Source organism: Rattus norvegicus, chromosome 6, assembly GCF_021556685.1.
Source record: "Rattus norvegicus strain SHRSP/BbbUtx chromosome 6, alternate assembly SHRSP_T2T, whole genome shotgun sequence".
Lineage (NCBI taxonomy): Eukaryota > Metazoa > Chordata > Mammalia > Rodentia > Muridae > Rattus > Rattus norvegicus.
The window spans coordinates 133,374,244-133,387,392 of NC_141539.1; the positions used below are offsets into that span (position 1 = coordinate 133,374,244).

The 13,149-nt window shown below is 48.3% G+C and overlaps 1 protein-coding gene across 8 annotated transcripts in view; it reads left to right on the top strand.

The window, feature by feature from the left end:
* Window positions 1–13,149, top strand: part of Eml1 (EMAP like 1) — a 172,433-nt gene that overhangs the window by 37,649 nt on the left and 121,635 nt on the right. Inside the window, exon 1 of one of the 8 annotated variants that reach the window (XM_087553932.1) lies at window positions 5,379–5,532. The gene's annotated coding sequence lies outside the window, so the exon portion shown is untranslated. 8 annotated transcript variants of the gene reach the window in all.

Sequence of the window (13,149 nt, forward strand, 5' to 3'; positions counted from 1 at the left end):
CCAGGAACACTGGGCTTACTTATTTACTTCTTTTGAGTGAGCCTATATGTTTGCCATCAAGTCACTACTTCGGGGTGGCATCCTTCAGTCGCCGCCCACAGTTTTTGTCGTTTTGAGACAGGGCACCCTATTGGTCAGGACCTCACCAAGCTGGCTAGCAAGTCTCAGTGAGGCCCCTGGCTCTTCCCCTCCAGCCCTGGGATCCCAGACACACACTTGACTTCCCATGGTTTTTACCTGGGTTACGGGGAATCAGACTTGGGTTCAAGCAGGTTAATGTCCTCTAATTTAAATGTAAAGAAAACTTGCTCTGAAGTTGTTCTCTCAGAGAAGCCAGCCAGGGAGTGGGGGAACATGGGAATTTATGTTACCTTGCCTCCACCTCTTTCTCTATGTAGAAGAGGACATGGGCTTCGCTCCTTGATCCGGAATCACTCCACCTCCACGTACATTTCCCACAAGTCCCTTCTGCCTCCTCTAATCTTCTGAAGGTTCACTCAGTTGTTCTTTGCTCTGTCTGCCCATTTCCAACAGATCCTAGACTTTCTCTTTCTCCTCTTCTCTCTTTCTGCCCCTCACCCTCTCTTTCCCTCCCCTCCCCTTCCTCCCTCCCCCCCTTCCTGACCCTTCCTCCTCTTTCCCTCTCCCTTCCTTCTCTGTCTTTTTTTTTTTTTTTTTTTGGTTCTTTTTTTCGGAGCTGGGGACCGAACCCAGGGCCTTGAGCTTGCTAGGCAAGCGCTCTACCACTGAGCTAAATCCCCAACCCCCCTTCTCTGTCTTATTACACCCTTTCATTTATCTCTCTTCCGGTTCGATGACTATTTCTGCCATTTTCGCTGATGTGGCGTCTATCCAGTGACTTCTTCGATTTCAGACTCTGCACAGTTCTGTGATGTTCACCTGCGTTCCTGTAAGAATTCAAATCAGTGGTCTGTCCCCAGAGTTATGTAGCCATCGTCAACATTAAAGTTCAAAGCCTTTCATTAACACCGAGCAGAAACCACTCTCGTAATCAATCGATGGCCTGCTGCTCCTGCACCGACTGGCTCCTTTCTTGTCTTCATGGGTCTGTCTGTTCTCAACATCCCTGTGTGCTCATGTACTATGTCAGAACACCCAACAAAATCACCTTAAGGGGGAGGGCTCTGTTTTGGCTCATGGTTAAAGGGAATGCATTTGTCATTGTGGAGAAGGCACTGTGGCTGGGGCTCCACTTACGGTGCTGTGGCCGACTGCATCTCAGAGGGTCAGGAGCCAAGAGCTAGTTCTAAGCCTTGTATCTCCTAGCTGAGCCCTGTGTCCGGAAGGTTCCACAGCCTCTCAGAGCAGCTGCGGGGACCAAGTGTTCACACTCAGGAAGTATGAGGGACATTTTATAGTGAAACTCTGCTATGACCCTGAAGGGAACCCTACACCATGAAGTGTTTAGTGTCTGCCTTCTTTGTTTGATGTAAGGCTTCAATTTTGCTCATGTTGTGGCTTATACGCATACTTGGTTTCTATGGCTGGGGAATAGTCCATTATGCGGACATAACACATTTTTCACCCATTCACCAGATGGCAAGCATTGAGGGTTTTTTTTTCCCCCAATCTTGGGTCATTATGAACAATGCTGGCAATTAGTTCACTATTATATGTTATACTTCTTGGTTGAGATGTGTTACCTTTATATTCATTGTATAATATTGTATCTTACCGAAAACATTTGTTACAATGGCCACTTTAAAACTTCAAATGGTTTTAGTATGTGGGCCATTTTAGGATGGATGTGTGCTGCCTGAGTTCTTCCTTAAAACTGAGTTACGTTTCCTGTAGAGAGGGGAGGAAAGAGGTTGGAGAGAGGAAGAGAGACAGACAGACAGATGTAGAGAGACAGAGATATATAGAAAGACAGAGATAGAGACAAAGAGACGGAGAGACAGTGAGACAGAGACAGAGAGACAGAGACAGAGAGACAGAGTCAGAGACAGAGAGCGACAGAAGGACAGACACAGAAAAACGGAGACAGATAGGTAGAGATATATATAGAGAGACAGAGAATGACACAGAGAGAGAGACAGAGAGAATATTGTAGGTGTGGGACCCTGCAGAGGCCTGGAGCAGGCACGGTAGCCCCTGGCACTGGAATGACAGAGTGTTCTGAACCTGGGTCCTCTGGAAGAGCAGAGAGTGGTTCTGACTGCTGAGCCGTCTGTCTCTTCTGCCCCAAGTGTTGACGTTTCTGTTAGTTAACTTGGTTAGACTTAAACTTCAGACTCTGGCCTCTGTGGTGGGTTGGGGCTCACATCTTGCTTAAGATTTTAATATGTGTCAGAGGATGTGTGATTTGGGGATCAGCCAGAGGACCTGGCAAGACTCACACACAGGACCTGGGGTTCTGTTTCTCTGGTTCTGCCCTTTCTTGGGTCACCTCTCCCTCCTCTCAATTCTGCTGGATGGAGGGACAGCTGGTCATCTCTTGGAATTTTAGTCACATTATGTCACAGATGTGTTTGGTCTCAAGGCAAAGCCTCAAAAATGAGGGACTCACCTCATATGGGTTCCTTCTCAGAATTCCTTTCTGTAATTCTCCCCTTTTTTGAGACACGGTTTCTCTGACTGGCCTTGAACTCAAAAATCTGCCTGCCTCTGCTTCCCGAGTGCTGGAATTAGGTGTTCACGCACACACGCACAAACACACGCACATGCACATGCATGCACGCACACACACTCTTGAATGCATGCACACACATGCACACATGCACATGCATGCCAGCACACTCACACACTCACACACTCACACACTCACACACACTCTTGAATGTGTGCACACACAGATAGACGTGGACACACACGCACACATGCACATGCATGCACGCACACACACTCACACACACTCTTGAATGCATGCACACACATGCACACATGCACATGCATGCAAGCACACTCACACACACTCTTGAATGTGTGCACACACAGATAGACGTGCACACACATGCACACATGCACATGCATGCAAGCACACACACACATTCTCTTGAGTGTGTGCGCACACACACATACATACAGGCACATGCATACACATGCACACACTCGCACACACTTGCAGGCACACACACACTTTGATCACTCTCACAGCCCTGTTACTCCCTCACATTCCCCCCCTCTGCCACTGAACCTCCTCCTCCTGTTCCTACTTTAATGCTGTTCTCTCTCTGTGTGTGTGTTTTGTTTTTTGTTTTGTTTTGTTTTCTTCTTTGTGACTTGGTGTTAAGCAGGGTTGCCTACACGGGCACAGGGGTTGGTGACTGCTTTTCAATCACAGGGAACTTATGTACAGCTACACCACTGAGGAAAATGATGCCCCCCCCTGAGCAGCCATAGTTAACTCCCCAAAAGTTTCTTATCTAGGGCTGGGGCCTCAAGACCCTCGCTCTGATTCCATGCTGGAATGGTGACAGCCCCATCTCTTTCATGTCTGGTGCAGGTGACCATGGCTTCTGAGAATTCATGGCTGCCTTGACCACGCCCCGCCCAGACAACAGCACTTCACAAATCGCTCCCATTTTCCAGCTGTTCTCCCTTCTGAGATATTCACTGAACCTTGGTGGGTGTCCATGTAGGCCTCCCATTTAGGGCTGAGCTCTCAACAGTCTAATCTCAGAGCTTCCGCCAGTTGTGGATCTCTTCATTAACCGCTGATCACTGCATAGAGAAGCCTCTCCATCCAGGACTGAGGGCAGCACAGTCCATTCAAAGGCCGGGCTTTGTCCCTGTGCTGAGCCCTGACTGTTGTTAACCTCAGGGCCTTGGGTGTCCCTTACTATTTGGTCCAGAGTCTCTGTGTTCGATGGGACCTGTGGATGGTCTTATTCATAGCGAGTGACACAAAGGCCTCTGACTTCACATTTTTCCTTATCTTCCTGGACATATTCTGGTATTTTTTTTCAGCTTGTTCCACATATTTTGTATTGTGGCTGGCCCTCTTAGTCTCTGCTAAATTGATTTTATGGGCCATTAGTGGGTCACAACCCGTGTGTGACCCGTGGTGCTCTGCAGCTTGATAGACAAGGAGCAGGTGCTCGTAACGAGGCACTCAGTGAAGGAATGAAGTGCAGTTCCTCCCTCCCCACTCACAGCCCACAGGGCTTTTCATTCTGAGCTACTGGGGAATGGTCTCGGGCTACCCCAGAAACAGGGTCCCAACTATGGTGCCTCTGCACCTTCCTCTGGGGCCTACAATGGCCAGAGCCCAAAGTCCCTTAGGGTTCATTCCCCAGTTGAAACAATTCAAAGACTTTTGTAATATCCTGACTTCCCCATCCCATACACACATTTTCTGTCACACACACACACACACACACACACACACACACACGCACACACACACACATGCGCACACACACACACACAAACACAAACCTGAGCTCTCTGTCTCTGTGTGTGTGTCTGACTGTCACATACACACACTCTGTCTCTCTGCCACACATACGTGCACACACACACACATACACAGTCTTTCTGTCATACACACATGCTTTCTGTTTTCCTCTCTTACACACATAGACTCTCTGTCTCTGTGCCACACACACACACACATACACACACAGAGATACACACACACATACACACACAGAGATACACACACACATACACACATACACACATACACATACACACATACACACAGAATCTTTCTGTCATACACACATGCTCTCTGTCTTTCTTACACACACACACACACACACACACACACACACACACACACACACTCAGGGCAGTGACAAAGGCTGCCAGCTTCTTATTTTGCTATTTAAATGTGGACGTACAATGACGATGCCTGCCATGTCTAACCATGGCTTCCTAAGAGGAAACTTACTATTTTAAAAGTTCTACTGTGTTAATTTAGTGTGCGTGCATGCACGCTTGCACACATCCACCACAGTGCACATGTAGAAGTCAGAGGAGAATGTGTGGGAGTCAGTTCTCTCTTACCATGTGTGTCCAGAGGCTCAGACACAGGCTTTCAGGGCTTAGCCACAAGTGCCTTTACCAGCTATCTTGCTGGCCCAAGGAAGTTTATTTTGTCCTTCCAAATGCCATATAAACAACCTGAGAAGAAGGCAAAGCCCCTAAATGAAACATGTTTCCTTTCCTGACACACTTACTGTATGCGCCCTTCTCTAGTCCATGGGCATGTACCCGGAGTCCCGACCTGACTGACACCCTAGGAGGCTAGGCTGGAAGGACCCGGAATCTTTCAGAATCCCTGCCTCAGATCCCTAGAGGGAGGGCATCGCTCAGGACTAAGCTGCTGGGAGAACAAAGGGTTCCAGATTCCCCAGAATAATTATCCCACTGCAGAGGTTCAGGCCTCACTCACTCCCAGAGTCCTCTCTGTTCGATAGAATTCCCAAGCCCCAGAGCTCATTTCACTAAGTGCAGGCGGCCCCCTGAGGCAGCCCCATCTGCCCTACATACCACCTCCCAGACACACGGGGTCTTGTGGCAGAAAGCAGGAGCCTGGATGGGAAGAGGAAACGGCTGGCTGAGGTGACTGCCCCCCTCCCTAAGACCCCACCCTGTTCCTGGAGCAGTTCTGGGGGTCTAGGGGTCTCATTAGATCTTGCGTAATGGATGGCTTTACTGACGGCCAGGAGGACATGAGAGACACAGTCTGCTCATTGTCTGCTCTGCCTCCAGGCTCCCTTTGGAGGAGGGACAGCCGGGTGGCTCACACAGGGAGGAACAGGCTCCGTGTCTTTCTTCTGCTCCGAGAAGGTTGGGTGAGCATCTAAGCTGGCAGTTCCTATCCTTCATCTGGACCTGCATGGGGCTGGGGGATTGGGGGGACCTGTGGCGGGAGCCTCTGAACCATGCATGGGAGACAGTAGGAAGAGGCTAGTCAGAAGAGCCCCTGGAATGGCTCCAGGGGGGCAGGGTAAGAGGAAGATCAGGGTCTTGACAAGGTGAGATTCTGGACTAGGGGACTCTTTTCAGTTCTCAGAATGGGACTCTGGTCCCAGATAGGGAAAGGCTGGTGACCAAAGTCTTCATCACTGCCTATATTCCTCACCAGGTGTTTTTTGACACCCTAGGAGCCCAGCAGGACCAGTCTCAGCTCTAGTGTTCTGGTTGGCCATGCTGACTGTGTTGTATTCTGTGTTTGTATATTGTCTCCCTTCCCCCACGTACACCTTTCTTCCTTGCGCTCAGACTGCTCTACTCAGACCCTGCAGAACCCACCGCTATGTTCAGCACCTGAAGTATATCCTGGCCAGTACCCCAGGGGACTCCTGCTAGCCTTACTGCTAGTCTAGGGAGGTTGCTGCAAACCTTTAATAACCCCACTGGGATCCTGCAGAGGGTCAAGGCTTAGCTGCACCCCCCGAGAGACTCTTTGCAGCCACGGGCATGGGGTCCTGCTTGTTTGGGAGGCAACCAAGGGCGTTGACCTGGCTCTTGGGTTCTCTGCTAGTCAGGGCTGATCTGCTTTGTCCACTTGGGGCCCTCCCCGGTAGGGCCAAGACTGAAGCTAGACAAGGCAGGGGGAGGGGAGGCTAGGCTTGCATCCTCTTGGAAATGAGTTAGTATTTTAATTGCAAATCTTGCAAACCTCACCGACAGCTTGACTTTAAGGGAAAAGATGAACTAAATTTAAGCTAGCCAGTTAAAGAGCCAAAATGTAGTTCACTAATTAGTAGCTTAAAACAGAAACTAGTCCAGTAGTATAAAGAGCTTTGCTGGCTAAAGGAGAGGAAAGAAAGCCTTCTCTTCCCATTCTGGGATCCACCCAGTACCATGCTGGAGCCAGCAATGCAGTTTCTGAGGGGACACTGCCCAAGAGGTGACCACAGTCACCATCTTCATCAGCTATGCCCTAGGCACGATGGTGTGATCCAACTCGGACCAGTCTCTAACTTCCAAGCATCCAGAGGGTCTGATTCTGGTTCCCAGGGAGTACAGAGTCTAAAAAAAAGCACACAAGGACCATCATGTACAGGTCCTGGGTGCTGAGGAGCTGAGCAGAAGCAGGGGATGCACAGAGGAGAGGACAGAGCGAAACACAGTCCAGTGTGAGATAGGAAGTGGGGGCAAGCCCAAAGAACAGTATGTGGTCCATTTTCCAGGCAGGTAGGCTGACACACAACAGGTATGGTGTGTTGTAGGCCACCAACAAGATTAGCCTAGCCTCACTCCTGTGAGCTGGCAGGCCCCGATCCCTCTTCACTTCCCTGAGGAGGGACTAGAGTTGAGCTTTGACAGGCCGGCTTCCAGTGCGGAAGATACATTCTCATAGTGGGCTATGTTCTTAATGTAGTGGAATATAGCTTTAGAGACAGAGAGCCTATTGCATACATTTACCAGTCTCTTTTTAGCACCTATGGAATAGGTGCTGGGCTGGCAAGAAGGATTATGCATAAAACATTTTGCAGGCTCACTTAGAGCACATGAAGCTGGGTGTACTGACACCCACCTTTAATCCCAGCACTCGGGAGACAGGGGCAGGTAGATCTCTGAGTTCGAGGTGAGCCTGTTCTACAGAGCAAACTCCAGGGCTATACAGAGAAACCCTGTCCCGGGGTTGGGGGGGGGGGAGGACTGAGGACAGTTATGATACAAAGAGCAGCATTTGGGAGAAATAGCATGTCTTTATGCTATAGCTTATGTGTGCACGCTTCCAACTGAAACAGACGGGCTTTCTAAATGATGCCTCTCTTTTGAGAATACTTTTTTCTGCCGCTTTAAATGGCACAATAAAATGCCCTTCTGTCAAAAATAAAGTCTTAGCAGGTGACATAACTACTCCCACACATAAACGGGACGCCTGTGTCTGCGGATTCTGTGGATTCAGCGAACCACCTGTCGGGGGAAACGCACATCAGAAGACTCACGTACAGATTTCTTTTTCTTATCACGATCCTCCAAATAGCGTAGTTTCAGTGCTATTTATGTAGCATTGGCATTGATGGCCTATGTTTAGCCATCACCTCTGTGTGACTTAAGCACAACGTTGGGGGCAGAAGTCATTGGTACTTCACTCGCCCGGCGTGCTGGGCTCAGTAAACCGGTGGCTATGCATCCTATTCTGGGAAACCCCATGGCTCTCTATGCAGGGTTTCTGAGCCTGTGTGGGCTTTGGTGTTGATAAGGGGTCCTGAGAGCATCTCCTGCACATAACCAAGGGGCCAACTGTGTGTGCGTATGCAGTCAGCAGCCCTACAGATAGAAGGGAAGAAATGTCAATGTCTCTGAAAATGGCGGAAACCTGAGGTCCTGTGAAATGCATTGGCGTGGAGTCCCCACTGGTGTGGAATCCCCAGGATGTGTCCAAGCTCACTGGAGTCACATCTGTTGGAAACAGCTGGGTGTTTAAAAAGGATTTATTTACTTTATTTGTGCATGTACGGGTATTTTGCTGCCTGTGTGTCTGTATATCATGTGTGTGACTGGAGGCCAGAAGAGGGTATTGGGGCCCCTGGAACTTGAGTTACAGATTATTATAAACTGCTATGTAGATTCCGTGAATCGAATCTGGGTCCTCTGGGAGAGCAGCCAGTACTCTTAATGGCTGATGTCTCTACATAATAAACAATACAGTGTAGCTAAGGACCGTGTCTCAGTGCATTCTAGTCTGTTGACCTCAGCAATTCCTATTGCTACTAATAACTATTAGTACCATTACTAGTAGTACAGTCTTAGTGGGATCCTCTCTTTTCCCACGTTGACAGGTTGACCACAGGTTTGTTCTCAAGCCACCTGTCCTGCTGACCCGCACGCTTCTCACCAGAATGGCCAACACACAGACATGTTTACACATTGATGTGTTGGGTAGGAATATTTTCCTTATGGAAGATGTACCATGAGGCCCTTGATGGAGAGCCTTTAGCCACAGTATCCCATAACTTCATTCGGGTGCAGTTGAAACTTGATCGGTTAACACAGACTTTAGGGTTTTGTGTCTAAGTGGGAAGGCCCAGAGCTCCGTCATCTCCATGGTTCTTCTTATTCAAACGAAAAGTCCATTCGGTGGAGTCTTGTACCTCTTCTCCTGCCATTGCCCTCAGAAGGCGGTTCCACAGATAGCCTTGGGTGGGGTGTGGGAAGGAATCAACACACCGAGTCCACACACAGGTAGATGCGGGGGAAGCAAGACTCCAATGTTCACATGAAAGGCAAGGGAGATGTTCAGTTGGCAATGCTCTCACTGTACAACGTGAGAACCTGAGTTTGATTCCCAGCACCCACAAAAAATGACCCAGGTGAAGTGTCAAACTTGGAATTCCAACACTGGACTCAGAAGCTCTCTGGTCAGTCAGCCTGGCAATTCGTAAAGCCCCAGGCTAATGAGAGACCCTGTCTCAAAAGTATAAGGTAGATGGCACCTGGAGAATGACACCCAAAGTCGACCCCTGACCTCCACCTACATGTTTGGACTCTATGTTCTGTGGATCCCTCTCTGCCCCTCATTCTGGACAGTCCCCCCCCCCCCCCCTGAGATGAGCAAGTCTGTAGGAGCTCTGTGGCAAGACCCAAGCTAACCCATAAACAGATCTTTTTCCTGACTTTCCTGATGAAAATCCAGGTTTCTAGTGACGTCACTGTATTTTCCAAAACTCTGCTGCTCAGAGGCAGCCCGAGATGGCGTTTTAAATACACACATGTGAATATCAGGGATGCCTCCCAGTGCACAATGTGGGCAGATTTCCACACTAGCTGGAATGGCCACACAATCTATTATCCTCCCTGGAATACTTCAGCAAGTCAAAGGGAGACAACTGGACATTTGCCAGGACATAGACAGGAACGTGGCTGTCCCAGGGTCACTTGGTTGAGCGTGGCTCTGATATTAGCCGATCATCTCAGTGGTCAGCCTGTTGCATGCCAAGAGCTGCTGTGGAGCCTATGGGTGACTAGATGGAGCAGACAACTAAATGTTCTCAAGATGAACCTGTCCCGTTGAGACAGTGTGAGTTGAAGTCCGTGTACAATGTCCTGCGGTGCCTACGTTATTGTTTGTGGGATATTTAGATGTTTACAGCTCCGGGATTTCTCAATGAAGACCGATTTTAGATGGCTCAGCAGGTAAAGGGGAAACGGCCCTTGCAGAAGAAGTTCATTTCCCAGTGCCAGCTCCAGGGCATACAACATCCTCTTTCGGCTTGTGTCTCATCTGCCTTCATGTGCACAAACCCACACACGGATGCACACATGGACACATACTTGAAAATAAAAATAAACCTTCAAAAGAGAAAACCAGCTGCAAATTGCTTTTTTAATTTTCCAGCTTATTTGAGATACTTCTGAACCTGAGAGCTCACTGGATGGATGCAAATGGTTAAGAACGTCTTTGGATAGACAGACAATGAACAACGTTATCTGTGGGAGCGTAATGTTGGTCAGCATTTTTGTAACGGGGCCGTGAGGTGAGATGTTTGTAGGGAGGACGGTCTGTGTCTGGGTTGCTGCCTCTCTAACTCCTGATCCTGAGATTCGTAGGGATGCAGAAGTCACCTTCATGAAATGAGCTGTGGGATTGATAAAGGCCCGGGACATTTGAACTCTGGACAGCAGCCACTAAGGACCCGGAATCCTGGCCTGCATATTTAGGACTTGGCTCCCTAGGTTTCTTTTTTCTCCACTAAGGATGAACATCCTAAAGAGAAGGGATAGCAGAAATATTCCGCAAGCACCCACAAGAGGAGAGAGCTATGAAGAGTCACTCAGTTACCATGAGCACAGCCTCTGGCTTTTGACAATCTTTAATTTACCCGGATGGAATTACAGAAAACTGCAAAGGGAGAGAAGGGTCATCATCCTCCCTCTCCCCAAAACAGGGGAGGAAAAGTTGGATTCTGGAAAATACAACTACACATTTCATATTTATATCAGTTCTGAGAAAAGCTTTCAACCGGTCTTCGAAGAAAGAGCAAGCATGGAGATGTTTGTCAGGAAAGGTTGTCATTAACAGGCAGCCCATCCATTCCCTTCTTTCATGGGTCTACCAGACTGGATGGACAGGGCTGGGGAGACCTTTCTGGACATCCCAGGGATGGTGCAGAGGACTAGGCCGGCTGAGGAGACAGCTGGGGCAACTTTATCTTTCGTTGGACAAACCTAGGAGTATGTCTGGGAGGCTCCCCCAGCAGTCTCCCCAGGGCTCTCCCCTCCCCCAGCTGCTCTGCTAGTCTGCTTATGGGGGACAGGGATGAAGGAGACACTGGGAATTCCGTACTCTGGATTCACCCCTGTCACAGAGCTGTGGGACAGATCTGAGAGTTGAAGAGATTTTGGTTGGCTAAAACGATGGATGGAAACCAATAGAATGAGACGTAGTGGAGAAATAAAGATGAATCCCGTCTTTAGATAAAAATGAAATCTATTAACTCAGCACAAGATGGAGAAAATCTGACATCCGCCGTTTGAAAAACACTGATAGGTTTATGATTGATCGTGGGTTTATATCCACCCCTTGGCTACATCATCGTCATCATCATCGTCATTGTCATCATCAATATTATCAGTAAAGTCAATGAGAACCCTAGCCACATCAATAAGGTCATAGTATCCTGGGTACTGTGGATAACCACCCTGCTAGAGAGGTAAGGAGTTAGAAAGTATGGGCCATGCTGTGTGTCCAAGCAGAGAATGTTATCCTGGAGAGATGCATTCCACATTTGAAAGTCTATTGTGTGGAATGGAAACTATTTTTTGCTGGAGGAGTCATTCATTCCCTCATTCATCAGTATTTGCAGATGGTCTATCCATTTAACACAGTGTCACGGCAAACCTTAGAAGCATTTACTCCAGGAGAGGACACTGACATCAAAGATGTATGAGTCATTGCAGGGGACGGGCGGGGATGTGCATGGGGGTTCCCACCAAGGTGTTGCTGCTGGGGTAGCCTTGTTGCTGATGGAAAAGGAAGACGGGCACTCAGGACAGGGAGAGCTTGCCTTGAAGGTCCAGAGTGCTCAAATGTACGACATGACTGAAAGCTGCGATCCGGGGTTTGTAGTTAGCATGGTGTGGCAGGGTCTCTTAGATGTCAACACTGGCCTTTGAGGCAGGGACACAGAGTCTGTGTCCCCACGTAATGGTGGTTGACAGAATGAAATGGCATGAGTTAACTCTCTTTGTCTCAGTCCTGGAGCAATGGTGCCAACAGGACAGATCATCACACAGGGTATATTGTGATGTTTCTGCACACATAGACGCTTCAGGCATGATGCAGGCAGACAGAAGAAACTAGCCTGAAAGATTGAATTTTTTTTTTTTTTGGCCGGGGATGGGGCATCTAGGATTGAAAAAAGAAATCTATTTAATCGCTGAGATTCTTCAGTATTGGGAGGGGCTGAGTGTTGCTGTGTCAGGGATGCTGTAAAACAGACAGCTACATTGTCAGGCAGGCAGGAAGCCTCAGTGTAACATTCCTTATTGACGCAAAGAATCACTCTGTTTCTCATTTTATAGAACCTTTGTCACGCGAGGGTATAATACATGTTTACTTACATTGTATTGCGTATATCATGTGCCATTTTTGAGCCGGGATCTCACTAGGTGTCCCAGACTAACTTCAAACTATGGTCATTGTGTCTCGGCCTCCGAAGTGCTGGCGTTATAGCTGTGGTCCAGTATACTCCATTTCGGTTTTATATATTAATATCAGGAGTAGAAGTGGAGTCCTTGGCTTTGGGATTCTCTGATGACTGTGCGTTTGTTTGATAGGACTCCTATGACAAAATGCCACACACCAGGTGACTTTAACTCTATTGTCTGAAACTCTAGAGATTGGCAGGCTACCTCCTCTGAGGGCTGTAGGAGGAGCTCCCCGCTACCTGTAGATGCTGTGTTCTGTCTTCTTGTCCAAATATCTATCTATCTATCTATCTATCTATCTATCTATCTATCTATCTATCTATCTATCTATCTATCTAGTGTGTGTGTGTGCACATACATACATGGGTGTGAATGTGCTTGTGTGTCTGCATAGAGGCCAGAGGAGAGAATTGCATGTTCCTGGGCCTTGTTCCTTTCAGGCAAAATGTCTCTGTGAGCCAAGAGTTTTTTGTTTGTTTGTTTTGTTTTGTTTTTCCAGCTACTCTGATAGCTGTTAAGGTTCAGCCATCCTCTGTCTCGGTCTCTTTCACTGCTGGGTTTCAGGCATGC